The following is a 13,878-nucleotide window of genomic DNA, read 5'->3' as shown; positions in this document are numbered from 1 at the left end:
TCCATGCAGAATTTTCCTCTAATGACCCTGGGACACCATGGTGGTCACTGTTTCCCTGCATAAACCTTTGATGATCCTTATCTTTAGCGTACCAGTGAAACACCAAATTCAGATTTTCAGTCTGTGCAGTCTACGTAGTTAATAAAATCAGTTTCTAGTGGAGTATGCCTGTGCCTGCTGTGTTTGTACCTAACCACTGCTAAGGACTTTCATTAATGGCTAGACCTTGGAGTTCCTTCCCCTGGACCCCTGACCCAACTGTTTTGCACTCATTCCTCTGCCAGTGTGTTTCATGGTGTCCTGCTTCCCAGAGTGCCTCAGGGAATGCTTGCGTTGGATATGAATGAATCGTTGCAGTCACCATGGATGGGATTCAGGCCTAACTCTCACCAAGACCATAAGGCCACAGTCTTTGATCTAGATTCCCCATGTTAAATCTGCCATCCTCACTGTAGTGAGAGTGATATTGAGAGAGAAAAGTTAGCTAATTAAGGTGGGTCCTTGGTAAAACTCCTTTAAACAGAGGAACAGCCTGAAAAATCAGGCTTCAGGCGCAGATAAGGAAACTTGCACAAACCTCTGGCCCACTCAGATAAAGGAACAAGGCCCAACACAGAAACACCTTTGATCTTTGTGCCTAAGACATGCCCACAGCTACTTTGCTAAGGGAACAAGACACAACATAGAAATGCCTTTGTCCTTTGTATAACCAGTGGGCTTCCAGGAAATAGTCTCTTCTCCTTTTGTGGACATGTACACGGTGGGCTACAGTGGGTTCCAGTGGGCACTTTCCTTTCTTGGATGTGCTTTAGACTGTGAGCCCCTGATTGGTCCTGGGCCAGGCTATCACTTCAGCTCCTGATTGGTCCCTCAAGGTCCAGGGGCCAAGCTGAGTAGTGCTTTCTCCAAGACCAGTCAGCACATTCCTTCCCTTCCCAGTCCATAAAAACCCCCAGACCCAGCCTCATAATGGGCAACCTGCTTGGGCCCCCCACGGGCTGCAATGAGCTTTCTTCATTTGCTTATTAAACTTTTGCTCCAACCTTACCCTTTGTGTCCACACTCCCTAATTTTCTTGGTCGTGAGACAAAGAGTTCTGGGTGATATCCCACAATGAGAGACTGGTACATTGTGGTGCACGGGCAAGACTGCAACAATATGTTTTCTGCTTGCTTGTTTAGACTGGCCTCTTCCCAACTCTCCAGAGTGCTCTCTCCCCACTGTGGCCCTGAGCTTTGCCTCATGGTAACACTGTGCTGCCTGACACTCCAGCATGATCTGCATGTTTCTCACCTCCGGACCTTCCCCACACAGCTTTCTTGCTGCTTGGACCACCCTTCCCACCTATTTTCAACTGTTTCTCTCCAGCGCATCTTTCATGATAAGGCTCGAGTGGAAGCTGCATCCGAGGCTGAAGGTTATCCATGCAGCTTTGAAACCATCTGTTTACGCTTCTGTTTACCCCCCAAATACTGTTTAACCCAATACTCAAAGTCAAGGTTGGTGACTCAACAATTTTCAGAACTTCTAGCTTATCACTATAGCTTTACTGTACTGAACTGAGTTTTTCACCATGCTTTTACTGTCTTCGAGGTTAAAAAGCCCCCAACATTCACTCCTATTTAAATCATCCGTGCGAGACTCAAGCAGCTATGAATTCAACCACAGTGTAAAGTTCTTCCCTACAATGCTTTATTATTATTCTAGCTCCCAAGAGAGTACCATCTTTCAGCCCAAGACCCTTGACGGAAGCCCTTCAACTCTGTCGCCTTTTTTCATCTCTGGAATTCTGACACCACCCATGACCCCTCTCCTTGTTCATTTACTAGGTTTTGTTCCTTTTTTTCCTTTTGTTTCAATATCCTATTGTATCTGTGCCTTTTGGGCTTCACATCCTTTTTGGAAAGAGAGGCACAGGTAATATAATGAACGAGGATGGTCTTCCTCCCTGGTTCCTTCTAAGTCAAGTTTCTCCAACCCGCTGGTCCGCTTGGCTTTGAATGTGGCTTAAGACAAATTCATAAACTTTCTTAAAACATTTTGAGATTTTTTTGGTGATTTTTATTTGTATTATTTATTTATTTATTTATTACCTCATCAGCTATCCTTAGTGTTAGTGTATTTTATGTGTGGCCCAAAACAATTCTTCCAACGTGCCCAGGGAAACCAAAAGATTGGACACCCCGCTCTAAGTGTTCCCCAAGTTTCCACTGTTTTCAGAGCACATGTTCCAGGTAATAACACACAGCCCATCATTTAGCGACTGCTCAGGGCGCAAGCTGTGGAGAAGGGAGTCCGATTACGAACTGGTGCTCTAAGCCTCCAGCACGCGAGGACCGACGACGGGGATCCGGAACCAACAAGCTCCGCTCCCGCATTACACACACACACACGCACACACACACACACGCGAACCAACAAACTCCACTCCCGCATTACACACACACACACACACACACACGACGGGGATCCGGAACCAACCAGCTCCACTCCCGCATTACACACACGCACGCACGCACACGCACGCACACACGCGCGAACCAACAAGCTCCACTCCCGCATTACACACACACACACACACACACACACACACACACGCGCGCGCGCGCGCGCGCCGCCCAAGGGTGGCCGTCAGGAACCAACACACACACACGCACGCGCGCGCGCCGCCCAAGGGTAGCCGTCTGCAGGGCCCCAGCTAAGCAGCCCCGAGAGAGAGCGAGCGGCGCGTGAGCCCCCGCTGATTGGCTGGCGCAGCCGGCACCGGAGCCAATGGGAGCACGCCTTGTTGTCAGGCGCGCAGCCGGCCGGCGCAGTGGTCTGGACAGACTGGCCGTTGCTGTGGAGACGCCTGGTGAGTTCCTGGAAGGCTGGTTTGAAGGAGGTGTCGGGGTGGGGGTGAGGCTCCGCAGAGCCGGGGGCACAGGCCGGAGGGGCTGCAGGCGCGAGGCTGGGTTACGTGAGGACGCTGGGGGTTTCGCGGGCAGCTTTAGAGCCCCAGTCGGGGAAACCGAGGCCGGGCTTCCTGGCTGCCTTGCGAGCCTCTTCATGGCTCTCGCCGCCGCCCTGAGGTGCCTAGAATGGGTTCCGGCCTCCGGGGAGGTTCCCAGTAACCGCAGGAGCCACCGTTGATTTGGCGTCTGCTGGGTGCAAAGCCCAGCGCGCTAACCCTTTACTCACGACCTTTCGCTTCACTTTCACAGCAGCCCTGCGAGGTGAGTGCTGTTATTAGTGCCATTTACAGGGGTGGAAACTGAGGCCGAGGGTAGGTGAAATGATTTGCTCCAAGTCACCCAGTGGGTGAGCGCGACTCCAGACTGAAAATTTTGACCGTTCTGCTTCACTGCCTCCCCGCCTCCCCGCAGGAGGCGGGCCCTGGCCAGATGGAACTCACCTGACATTCCCAAGGTGTCCGTCTGCACAAGTGGCTTTGGGAGTCACCTAACTCTTCAGGACCTGGGTTATTACAGGTTATAAGTGTGGGACCGTTGGATTCCATGTGGCTAAGATTCCTTCTGTGTGATTATTGTGGTTAGAAATAGAATATGCTTAGAACAGTCTCGTTCAGCCGTCGGCAAACTTTTGTTGTAAATATGTCAATGTTTACATTGTTATATTGTAAGTATAATGAGTATAATAGTATTCATAATAGTAGTTTAGGCTTGGGGGGGTCCATACTCTGTCTACTTAAGTGTAGCGATGTAGTGTGGATACAGCCAAAGACAATACATAACAGAGTAGCTGTGTTGCAATAAAATTTTAATTATGGGGACCGAAATTTTAATTTTGTTTATTGTTAATATAATTTTCATGTGTCATGATTTTTTTTCCCAAATATTAAAAAATGTAAAAACCATTCTTTGCTCGTGGGCTGTACAAAAAGGGTGGGCTGGTTAGCTTGCAGAACCCTCATCTAGCACAAAGCCTCATACATGAGGGGAAACAGACTGAGAGACTGGCATCTATGTCAAGTCAGTCACACAACCAGGGCACTGCCACCACTGAGCTTAAGACATAGGCTTCCCACCTTCCGGGCCAGGAAACACCCCCAGTTATCACTCTGGATCAGAGTGCTGAGGTCTGAAAGTGTGCTACTCTTTATCGTGTTCTGAGGCCATGGAAACTATACTCTAAGGGGTTTGGAAACTTATTAGCTTAGACTAATAAGCCTGGTGAATGTGCTGCTATCTGAGGAAATGCAGCTGCTGGGCTGGGAGTCAGAAATGAATAGATATTTTTCTTTTTCATGATTATTCAATAGCTTTTTTTTGTGTGTGTGACGGAGTCTTGGTCTGTCGCCCAGGCTGGAGTGCAGTTGCATGATCTCGGCTCACTGCAATCTCCGCCTCCCGGGTTCAAGCAGTTCTCCTGTCTCGGCCTCCTGAGTAGCTGGGACTACAGGCACCTGCCACCACGCTTTGGCTAATTTTTGTGTTTTTAGTAGAGACGGGGTTTCACCGTATTGGTCAGGCTGCTCTCAAACTCCTGACCTCAGGTGATCCACCTGCCTCGGCCTCTGAAAGTGTTGGGATTACAGGCGTGAGACACCGCGCCCGGCCTCAATAGCTTTTTTTTTTTTTAAACTCCTTTTAGTGAGTTTCTTGGATTTATGGTGAACAATACATAAATGGTTACCATCCTCACATTGCTTACAGATGATAAATATATAATCAAAATGGTTATTTTTTTTTAAGCTTTTTTTTTTTTTTGAGATGGAGTCTCGCCTGTGGCCCAGGCTGGAGTGCAGTGGCGCGATCTCGCCTCACTGCAAGCTCTGCCGCCTGGGTTCACGCCATTCTCCTGCCTTAGCCTCCCTAGTAGCTGGGACTACAGGCGCCCGTCACCACGCCTGGCTAGTTTTTTGTATTTTTTAGTAGAGACGGAGTTTCACCGTGTTAGCCAGGATGGTCTTGATCTCCTGACCTCATGATCCGCCCGCCTCGGCCTCCAAAAGTGCTGGGATTACAGGCGTGAGCCACCATGCCCGGCCTGTTTTTAAGCTTTTTAAACTAATTATAGATTTAGAGAAAAATTGCAACAATACAAAACGTTCTGTTATGTCCCTCACCCTGCTTTCCCTAATGTTAACGTCTTACATAATCATACAATTATCGAGAACAGAAAGCTAGTGTTGGTACAGTATTATTAACTACATTACAGATGTGATATGAATGTTACCATTTTAAATTAAGGTTGTGTTTTCATTCCAGGACCCTATCCAAGATCCCATGTTGCATTTAGTTATTTCTTCTTGGTCCATAATACTTCCTTAGTCTTTTCTTGTTTTCCTTGGCTTTGATGCTTTTAAAGAGTAGTGATCAGTTATTGTGTCTAATGTCTCTCAATTTAAAGGTTTGTCCAGTGTTTTCTAATGATTGGGGTGAGATTATGCATTGTTGGCCAGAATAACACAAAGACACATTATCTTTGTGTCTTTCTCAGTGCATCAGATGGAGTCCAAGATATTGGTATGTCTTATTACTGGTGATATTTACCTTGATCTATTGGTTTACTTGGTGTCTGCCAGGTTTCTACACCATAAAATTACTATCCCTTTCTAATTAATAAGTCTCTTGGGAGAGATAGATTGAGAGGACACAAATTCTGGTTCTCCACAAATTTGCCCACTGACTTTAGCATTCACCTGCAGATCTTTGTGGTGTTTGCCTAAAGGTAATTATTTCTCTCTTTTCTTCTACATTATTAAGTCAAGTTCTACTGAAAGGAGAACTACCCCCTCTCTCTTTTATTTATTTATTTGATTATTTATGTGTCAGTGTAGGCCATGGATATGTATTATATTCTATAAATTAAAATTCATTATCATCATTATTTTGTTGTTTACTGTTCCAGCATTGGCTATTTAGTTAGGATCTCCTTCAGGTTAGCTTCTGTGGCCTATCAACCGGCCCTCATTTTTTTTTTTCCTTTGAGCACTTACTTACTTTATGGTACAGCACCAGGTGTTCCAGGCTCATCTTGTGTTTTCTCTGACCCAACTCTGGAATCACAGTTCTTTTTGTCTTTAGCCTATCCAGTCAAGATACCATTTTCCACAGTTACTTAGATTAGTTCTTTTCTTCCTCATTCCTTTCAGAGTGGTTATGTTAGTTGTAATAGTTAGGTTCATTGTTAGTGTTTATATTTCATTTCAAGTTCCCCCTACATCCTAGCTAATTTTAGTTTTTGCGGTATGAATTATGACTGATTTCTGAGAGTCAGAGCTACACACAAAGGTATATTCAGAGAAGTGTCTTTCCCTCCTTATGCCTACTGCCCTGATCTGATTCACCCCTTGTTTTCACTGCTTTCCCACCTACCCTGTATAGCTAACTTTGGTATCTGGATTATCTCGTGTTTCTTTCGTACAAGTGAATAGATAGTTGTGTATGTTTTCTTATCCTCTTCTTTCTTATACAAAGGTGACATGCTATAGATAATTGTGTTTGCTTTTTTCACTTAATAGTATGTTTTAGGCCAGGCGCAGTGGCTCATGCCTGTAATCCCAGCACTTTAGGAGGCTGAGGTGGGCAGATTGCTTGAGGTCAGGATTTCAAGACTAGCCTGGCCAACATGGTGAAACCCCATCTCTACTAAAAATACAAAAAAATTAGCCAGGTGTGGTTGTGGGCACCTGTAATCCCAGCCACTTGGAAGACTGAGGCTGGAGAATCGCTTGAACCTGGGAGGCAGAGGTTGCAGTGAGCCGAGATTGCACCGCTGCACTCCAGCCTGGGTGACCGACCGAGTGAGACTCCATCTCCAAAAAAAAAAAAAAAAAAAGAATAGTGTGTCTTGAAAATCACCCGATATCTGTTCATAGAGATCTTCCTCATTCTTTTTTTTTTTTTTTTTGAGACGGAGTCTCACTGTTTTGCCCAGGCCTGAGTGCAGTGGCACTATCTCGGCTCACTGCAAGCTCTGCCTCCCGGGTTCACGCCTTTCTGCTGCCTCAGCCTCCCAAGTAGCTGGGACTGCAGGTGCCCGCCACCGTGCCCGGCTAATTTTTTGTATTTTTTGTAGAGATGAGGTTTCACCGTGTTAGCCAGGATGGTCTCGATCTTCTGACCTTGTGATCCACCCGCCTCAGCCTCCCAAAGTGCTAGGATTACAGGCGTGAGCCACCGTGCCTGGCCCCTCATTAATTTTTAAAAACATCTTTATTGAGGCCAGGCACGGTGGCTCACACCTGTAATCCCAGACTTTGGGAGGCTGAGGCGGGCAGATCATTTGAGGTCTGGAGTTTGAGGCCAGCCTGACCAACATGGTGAAACCCCTTTCTACTAAAAATACAAAAAAAATTAGCTGGGCATGGTGGTGCATGCCTGTAGTCCCAGCTTCCCGGGAAGCTGAGGCAGGAGTAGTGCTTGAACCCGGGAGGCAGAAGTTGCAGTGAGCCGAGATCGTGCCCCTGCACTCCAGCCAGGGCGACAGAGCGAGACCCTGTCTCGAGAAAACACAAACAAACAAAAACATCTTTATTGAGATATAATTTACATACCTTACAATTCACCTGTTTAAGTATACAATTTAGTGGTTTTTAGTATATGCACAGTTATGCAAGCATCATCGCAATACATTTTAGAACATTTTTATCACCCCTAAGAGAAACCCTGATCCATTAGCAATTAGCAGTTACTTCCCATCCTGTCTTCCCCCAGCTCTAGGCAACCACGAATCCACTTTCTGACTTTATAAATTTGCCTGTTTTGGACATTTCATGTAAATGGGATCATACAATATGTGGTATTTTGTTACTGGCTTCTTCCACTTAGGATAATGTTTTCATGGTTCATCCATGTTGTCAGTGTTTCGTTATTTTTATGGCTGAATAATATTCCATTTTATGGATATACCACCTTTTGTTTATCCATTTATCAGTTGATGGATTTTGGGTTTCTACTTATGCATTATTTTGAATTATGTTGCTATGAACATTGCCTCATTAATTTTTACAGCTGCATATTACTTCATTATATGAATGTACCATAGTATATACCATAGTACATTATAATAGTTTATTCATCTACTCTCCTATCTATGGCCATTTAAGCTGCTTCCATTATCTTGCAGTTACAAACAGTGCTGCATGGTGAATAATTCTGTGCATATGTATTTTTGTATTGTTGGAGGTACACATTCAGGGTAGTTTCTAGAAGTGGAATTGCTGGGTTGAAAGGTAAATGCATATGTAGTTTTCTCAGATATAGTCAAATTTCCCTCCAGAAGGGTTGTACCAATTTCCAACAGTGTTTGAGAATAGTGCCTGTTTCTCCACAACCTCGCCAACAGTGTGTGCTGTCATGCTTTAATTTTTGCAGTGAGAAATAGTGTCTAGTATTGTTTTGTTTTAATATGCATCTCTCTATGAATGATTCGAACATTTTTTCATATGTTTTCGAGCTAGTTGCGTCTTCTTTTGTGATTTATCTGTTCGTATTTTTTCTCCATTTGTCTATCAGGTTTTCGTTTTTCTGTTCTTTAGCTTTTTTAAAAAAAATTGTGGTAAAATATAAGCAACATACAATTTATCTTTTTTTTTTTTTTTGAGATGGAGTCTCTGTCACCAGGCTGGAGTGCAATGGCGCAATCTCGGCTCACTGCAACCTTCACCTCTTGGGTTCAAGCAATTCTCCTGCCTCGGCCTCCCGAGTAGCTGGGACTACAGGCGCGTGCCACCATGCCCAGCTAATTTTTTTGTATTTTTAGCAGAGAAAGGGTTTCACTGTGTTAGCCAGTATGGTCTCCATCTCCTGACCTCCTCATCCGCCTGCCTCAGCCTCCCAAAGTGCTGGGATTATAGGCGTGAGCCACTGCGCCTGACCCAATTTATCATTTTAACCATTTTTTAAGTGTGCCATTTTGTGCCGTTAAATACATCCACATTGTTATGCAGCCATCACCACCATCCGTCTCCGGAACTTTTTTCATCTTTTCAAACTGAAACTCTGTATCCATTAAACAGGAATTCCCATTCTTCCCTCCCCCAGCCCTGTGGCCACTATTCTACTTTCTGTTTCTAGGAATTTGACTACTGTTAGGTACTTTATATACATGGAATCATACAATATTTGTCTTTTTATGACTGGCTTATTCCACCTACTATAATATCTTCAAGGTTCATCCATGTTGTAGCATATGTCGGAATTACCTTCTTTTTTGTGACGTGTCAGGATTACCTTCCTTTTTAAGGCTGAATAATAAATGTTTCATTGTATGTATATACTACATTTTGTTTAGCCATTCATCTGTCAATGGACAGTTGGGTTGCTTTCAACATTCTTTTTTTTTTTTTTCTTAGCTTAAAGGAGGCCACCTTTCAACTATTGTAAATAATGCTGTGTCCCTCAGTTGTAAAACGTTATTTATTTATTTTAAATAGTATGGTGCTCTTGTCACCCAGGCTGTAATGCAATGGTGCGATCACAGCTCACTGCAGCCTCAACCTTCTACCTCAACCGCCCTGAGTAGCTGGGACTACAGATGTGTACCACCATGCCCTGGCTAATTTTTAAATTTTTTGTAGAGATGGAGTCTCTCTGTGTTGCCCAGGCTGGTTTTGAACTCCTGGCCTCAAGCAGTCCTTTCACCTCGGCTTCCCAAAGTGCTGGGACTAAAGGTGTGAGCCACCATGCCCATCCTGTTTCTCAGTTTTTAAGAGCTGTTTTTATATTAGGGATATTAGTCCCTTGTCAGTGGTATATGTTGCAAATATTTTCTCCAAATTTGTTAGCTTTTAATTTTTTTTCTGAGTTTTTAAATTTTTTTTGTCATGCAAAAATTTTTAAATTTTTTTATGTAGTTAAATGTATCACTCTTTTCCTTTACTGTTTCTGAATTTTAAATCATATTTGGCCCTTCTCTACTACTTAATACTAAGTGTTAATACAAAGGTTAAAGAGGAATTCACCAGTATCTCCTTTAGTAGTTGTATGGTTTCATTTTTTATCATTTAGATTTCTAATTCATTTGCAAGTTTATTCTTGTGAGTTATCTTTTTCCAACAGTGAATACTGTTCCAGCAGTATTTAATACAAAGTTCATCTTGACTCTAGTGATTTGAGATGCCATCTTTGCCATATTTTTTATTTCCATATGTACTTGAGTCTAATTCTGGACCTCATGTTTTTGTCTACATATGCAGCAGTACCGCACTGATTTCATTATGAAGGCTTTGTACAGTATGTTTTAATGTCTGTTATACCTATCCCCCCTTACAGTTTTTTGTTTTCATTGTTTTCCTAGCTTAAATTTTTGTTTTTCCATATGAATTTTAGTATCAACTTGTCAATATTATCTTGTCAGTATTTGTATTGGGATTGCATTGAATGTATAAATTAACTGGGGAAGACCTGACATCTTTATATTTTTGAATCCTATCCAAGAACAGGGGATGTCATTTCATTTGTTCAGGTTAACTTTAGTGTCTTTTAATAGTGATTTAAACTTTTTCTTGCACAGTTTTAATTAACTTTATTCCTAAGTATTTAATGATCTTGTTGCTATGGCAAATGGGATTTTTCTCTACCATAATGTCTTCTTTTATGGTTTGTATATATGAAGGCTATTGATTTTTATGTATTAATCTTATATTGTGCAACTTCACTGAGTGTTTTTTTTTTTTTTTTTTTTTTTTTTTTTTTTTTTTGAGGAGTCTCGCTCTGTCGCCCAGGCTGGAGTGCAGTGGCACAATCTTGGCTCACTGCAACCTCCGCCTCCTGAGTTCAAGTGATTCTCCTGCCTCAGCCTCCTGAGTAGCTGGGATTACTGGCATGTGCCACCATGCCCGGCTGATTTTTGTATTTTTGGTAGAGACAGGGTTTCACCATGTTGGTCAGGCTAGCCTCGAACTCCTGACTTCATGATCCTCCTGCCTCGGCCTCCCAAAGTGCTGGGATTATAGGCGTGAGCCTGTAATTTTTGTATTTTTGGTAGAGACAGGGTTTCACCATGTTGGCCAGGGTGGTCTCGAACTGCTGACCTCAAGCAATCCACCCACCTCAGCCTTGCAGAGCACTGGGATTACAGGCGTGAGCCACCATTCCCAGCTCGCTGAGTTATTGTTGAATAAATTTTATCATTGATTTTGGGGTTTTCCAGGTAGTATATCTTATTATCTACAATTAGTGATAGCTTTTCTTTACCCATTTTTTTTTTTTTTTTTTTGAGACGGAGTTTCGCCCTTGTTGCCCAGGCTGGAGTGCAATGGTGCAATCTTGGCTCACCACAACCTCTGCCTCCTGGGTTCAAGCAATTCTCCTGCTTCAGCCTCCCAAGTAGCTGGGATCACAGGCATGCGCCACCATGCCCAGCTAATTTTGTATTTTTAGTAGAGACGGGGTTTTTCCATGTTGGTCAGGCTGGTCTCGAACTCCCGACCTCAGGTGATCCACTCGCCTCGGCCTCAAAGTAATCCCAAAGTGCTGGGATTACAGGCATGAGTCACTGCACTTGGCCTTTACCCATTTTTAGATCTCTAATTGATTTCTCTCTTCTAATTTCATTGGCTAATATTGCACCAGTGGATAGTAGCAGAGATAGTGGACATTTTTGCTTTGTTCTTGATATTAATCTCTGAAATTAATGGACATGCCTCTGAAATAAGGTTTGCCCATGAGATAAGATTTTGGCTTTAGGACTAAGGTGTATTTATGTATTAAAGTATCTCTCAATTTCTGTATTTTCCTGAGTATTTTTTACTATGAATAGATATTGAATTTTGTCAGACTTTCTCTTCTGTGGAGATAATCATGTAATTATTTTTCCCTTAGATGATTACATTGTGTTTTCACATGTGTTGTGTGTTTTTTTGTTAGTATCTATTTTTTATTTTTTTATTTTTGATACAGGGTCTCACTTTGTCACCCAGGCCGGCATACAGTGGTGCAATTACTGCTTCCTGCTGCCTCAACTTCTCAGGCTCAAATGATCCTCCTTCGTCAGCCTCCCAAGTAGCTGGGATTACAGGCATGTGCCACTACACCCAGCTAATTTTTAAATTTTCTTTGTAGAGATGAGGTCTCCCTATTTGCCCAGACTGGTCTCGAACTCCTGCCTCAGCCTCCCAAAGTGCTGGGATTATAGGCAGATTACAGTCATGAGCCACCATGTCTGTCCGTTAGTATTTCTTTAAATTTCTCAAACATTTTCATTGCATTTCCTTTTATCTGGAAGTTGTTTATCAGGAGATTCTTAAATTTTTAGATAGACACACCTTTCTTCTGTTGGTGGTGATGTTCGTCTTAGTAAATTCTAGTTTTAAGCATTATGATTGGCAAGTGTTGTTTTTAGTATCTTTACTTGATGGAAGGTGTTTTCTTTGTGACATGAACAGTTTTTGTGTGTGTGTGTGTGTGAATGTGCTGTGAGCACTGGAGAAGAATATATCATTTCTGTTATCAGGGTGTGGAGTTTGATATACATCTATATCATCTCCTCTATTATGTTGTTTAGGCCAATCATCTTCTCCTTATTTTTTCTCCACTTGATTTGTCTTTAAAAAAAAATTTTTTTTTTTGAGACAGGGTCTCACTCTGTATCCCAGGCTGGAATGCAGTGGTGTGATCATGGCTCACTGCAGCCTTGAACTCCTGGGTTCAAGTGATCCTCCCACTTCAGTCTCCTCAGTAGCTGGGACTACAGGTGCATGCCACCATGCCTGGCGAATTTTTATTTTATTTATTTATTTATTTATTTTAGAGATGGGAGTCTCACTATCTTGCCCAGGGTGGTCTTGGACTTCTGGAATCAAAGGATCCTCCCACCCCAGCCTCCCAAAGTGCTGGGATTACAGGCATGAGCCACTAGGCCTGGCCATCATTTTAAAATTTTTTTGTAGAGACAGGGTCTTGCTATGTTGCCCAGGCTAGTCTTGAACTCTTGGGCTCAAGCCATCTTCCTGCCTTGGCCTGCCAAAGTGTTGGGATTACAGGTGTGAGCCACAGTGCCCAATCAATTTGTCTTTTTAAAAAAATTATTTATTTATTATTTTTTTAAGAGATGGGGTCTTGCTGTGTTGCCCAGGCTGGACTTGAACTTCTGGGCCTTAGCCTCCTGAGTAGGTGAAATTACAGGTACACACTGCCATACTTGGTGCGTGATCTGTCTTGTTTTGAGATTGGTTTGAAGTGTCTAATTTTTAGGGTGTTACTGTTTATGTGTCCTTGCATCTCCTTTGGGTTACTCTTTGTTTTTTGTTTTTGAGACAGAGCCTCACTCTGTTGCCCCAGGCTGGAGTGCAGTGGCTCCGCCTCCCAGGTTCAAGCGATTCTCCTGCCTCAGCTTCCCAAGTAGCTGGGATTATAGGCACATGCCACCATGCCCAGCTATTTTTTGTATTTTTAGTAGAGATGGGGTTTCACCATGTTGGCCAGGCTGGTCTCGAATCCCCGATCTCAGGTGATCTACCCACCTTGGCCTCCCAAAGTGCTGGGATTACAAGTGTGAGCCACCGTGTCCGGCCAGCATATTCTTGACTGTCATATCATCACTGTGAATTGTGCCTTTGTTACATTTAATACTTTTGGGCTTGAATTCTACTTTGATGTTTATCCCTATGCTATTTTTTAACAAATTGTATTTCCTTTTATTAGAATATTTTTATACTTATTATATTTAATTAAATTATTTGACCTTTTTTGGAGTTATAGTTCTGTGACTTTTGACACATGTATAGACTTGTTACCACCACCATCATTACCACTATCAGGATAAGGAACAGTCCATTGCTTATGGCACCCCTTTACAGACACCTTCCTTTACCCCGGGCTGCCCCTGATGTGTTCTCCATCACTATAGTTTTGTCATTTCAAGAATGTCATGTAAATAGAAATATAATAGTGTACAGCCTTTTGAGACTGGCTTCTCTCACTTAGCATA

At 43.1% G+C, this 13,878-nt stretch overlaps 1 protein-coding gene across 5 annotated transcripts in view; it reads left to right on the top strand.

Moving 5' to 3' along the window:
- Positions 1-2,789: 2,789 nt before the first annotated feature.
- LOC129022957 (calcineurin-binding protein cabin-1) overlaps positions 2,790-13,878 on the top strand; it is a 169,510-nt gene continuing 158,421 nt past the window's right edge. For 2 of the 5 annotated variants that reach the window (XM_063662877.1, XM_063662876.1), the window contains exon 1: positions 2,793-2,854. The gene's annotated coding sequence lies outside the window, so the exon portion shown is untranslated. Of the gene's footprint in view, positions 3,216-13,878 lie in introns of all 5 variants that reach the window. The other 3 variants (XM_054469343.2, XM_054469339.2, XM_054469340.2) reach the window with 2 other exon arrangements.

This window comes from Pongo pygmaeus, chromosome 23, assembly GCF_028885625.2.
Source record: "Pongo pygmaeus isolate AG05252 chromosome 23, NHGRI_mPonPyg2-v2.0_pri, whole genome shotgun sequence".
Taxonomy (NCBI): domain Eukaryota; kingdom Metazoa; phylum Chordata; class Mammalia; order Primates; family Hominidae; genus Pongo; species Pongo pygmaeus.
This window is presented reverse-complemented; position numbering and strand designations above follow the sequence as displayed.